Source organism: Thermobia domestica, chromosome 15 (genome assembly GCF_964235325.1).
Source record: "Thermobia domestica chromosome 15, izTheDome1.hap1.1, whole genome shotgun sequence".
Taxonomy (NCBI): domain Eukaryota; kingdom Metazoa; phylum Arthropoda; class Insecta; order Zygentoma; family Lepismatidae; genus Thermobia; species Thermobia domestica.
Window position 1 is genome coordinate 69298360 of NC_137468.1, and position 2870 is coordinate 69301229.

The following is a 2870-nucleotide window of genomic DNA, read 5'->3' on the forward strand; positions in this document are numbered from 1 at the left end:
AGGTAATTTCGATTTTTAACTCTCGAGTTTACATCCCATCTTACCTACTAGAAAAAAGTAGAGACAGTTTCCGTCCATTCAATGCTCCACACATGACAAAATTTAAGTCTGAAAGATAACATAACCTATCCTAAATACATTTACTACTTCAAAACCGTTGCAGATTTTGGAAAAATAACTTTATCATTGGATTTCTCTTCGAACGGGGATGTTGTTTAATATGACCATATTGCCATTTAAAAAAATAAAAACAAGTTGATTCCAATATGGCGGCCACCAAGATAGCAGATGACAACCTTAACCACGTCATAATGATTTTCCATAACACCAACATTGATCCCAATTGACTTCGAATCGACTGCATTTACAGTTTCTTAAATATTTAGCCCGGCCAGACTTTTGGCCACACCTTGTACAGTATTTCTAAAAAAAAGTGTATTGATGTTTCTATTTTATGTTTATGTTACTTTTTTATCCATTATTTGATGTAGCAAATGTTAATTAATAGCAAACTAGCAAGATATTTTTCTTAAAAGTTTCAAAGTGTTTATCATAGATAGTTTAAAGCAATAAAATATAATTAATAATTAATAATTAATAATAACAAGATAATATAATTTCTCTGATTTTCCTGACTGTTCAAAACTGCCGGACCAGGTTTTGGTTATAATGTATCTTTAATAGGTAAACACAAATTAATTTAATTTAATCGATTATTTTATGATACTAAATTGTAAATATTTTTGTCCGGATTTCAAGACTAAATACTCCACTATGCGCCGTCACAACGGGGTAAGAACTACACTTCACTTCAAGTTGACATGGGCACGGCCAGTGGTTGTTCGGTTCTACTGTATATAAGACTACCAGAAGCCCTCAATAATTAATTCTATATTTGCCTTTACATGCGTTTGTGACATACTTGCATTTTTGGCAAGCTTCAAGAGATTCTGAGATATGGACATCTTATTATAATAGTTGCAACTCCCATTTCAACTCTTCAATTCGAGATTTCCAATAATAAGATGTCTATATCTCCGAGACATGGAATTTGGTATTCAGACTTGTTTACAATAATTAAACATGTGTTTGAGCGCTTTAGACATTTCACCTAGGTAAGTGAACATTCCTTTCCTTTTTCTTTCCTTTCAAATCAAATGTCAAAAACCTGAAACAAGAGTTTAATTAGTTTAAATGAACAGTCTAAATACCAAGTTTCATACTTGAGGCTTAAGAGATTCTGAGATGAGCATATTATTACAAAGTTGCAATCCTCCTTATACGCAGATTTAAAAAAAAAAAAAAAAAAAAAAAACCTTACTTCCTAGTGCTATTTTACACAATGCGTTCAACGAGTTCGGGAATATCCTCGAAATTAAATACCTAACGATGCCAGAAATAAATATTATGACGTTAGTTTTCTACGTTCCTTACCTGACGCTACATAGCTATGGGACCGGTCGTAGAGGATCTGGATTCCCGGAGCAAAGTTTTGACTGCTCTTCAGCACCACCGTCATCACATACACTTCAATCGATGGAAAAATCCTCAAAACCTCTTGAAGCGAGATTTGAGTTGGGAGAAAAGCATGAAATTCCCTGGGGCCAAATCAGGCGAATATGAGTCACGTTTAAGGACTCTGACCCTTCTTTTTTGCCAAAAACTGACGCACAAAATAATTGGTGTAGGCCAGCGTACTTCGGATCGACTAGAATAATCATGTCCATGCGCGTTCTGCATTATTCTGTACGTTTTCGTTGCAGTTTTATCGGATTTAAAACAAAACGTGATTGCGGCACGTTGCTATATTCTCTCAATACCGACAACGAATACAGAAACATGAACCTGACTGCGATGCTGAACAACGTTCAAGTGGATGACTTTTCTAGAGCTCCCCATGAATTGCTACATCCCTTCCTAGAAGCGGAAAGTTTGAAATTCGCTCCTAATTTTCAAGTGCTTTCTCTATTTCCGTGTTTGTTTCGTAGAAGCTTAACGTTTCTTTCGAAAAAAAGAAATGAAATATTTAAGTTTTACGTCCCACAGTTATGCCGGCTAGGCTAAAGGAGACGGTGATGATGAGAAATGAATGAAATTGTGGAATGAAGAAAGTGGGAGGAAACGGGTGAACCCCGAGGAAACCCAAGCACGCGGTGTTTGTCCACCACAAAGTTCACTTGGCGCGAGGTGGGATCGAATCAGGGACCCTATGCACCAGAGGTGAACGCTTCATCACTGAGCCACCGCGGCCCCCTCTATGTTAATTGGAATCCATGTCTCAAGCATCAATTACAAGAATACCAATACCTCGATGGAGCTACTTTTCAATTTGCTGCTAGTCTGACTATATTGAACGATTATTGTTGTGATAGCAATTTTTATTATGTCTATTTTCTTCATAAAGAAAGTTATATTCGTTGACATGTTCAGATGGTAAAATAAGAAATAAAGATTAGTTGATTAGGGAATACACATTAGGGAAACACAGAAGACTGATCAGGTTTTATTCAACAGATTTTCAAAGTTGCTTAAGCTATGAAAGACCGTGCCACCATCGCCGGCTGTGCTCTATCAGACCACCACCGTTATCTACTACCGTCCGACATCGCAATTTTCACCGGAACCAACTACATTGGAGCATAGGCATAACAATTACACTCTTTCCTCCTTGCAAGTTTTCCATAGGCCAGTGAAGGCAATGTTGTAGACATCATTTTAACATTTAAAATGCAAAGAAATCCATTGGACTGGTGTCAGAGCTTTCTACAATAATATATTCTCGTTTCCCGATTCATGTCATTATAAAAGCGGAGGGTGTGAGTGAATGCAGTTTCCATTAGGATCAGTTCCTGTTGGCTCCGTACAAACGA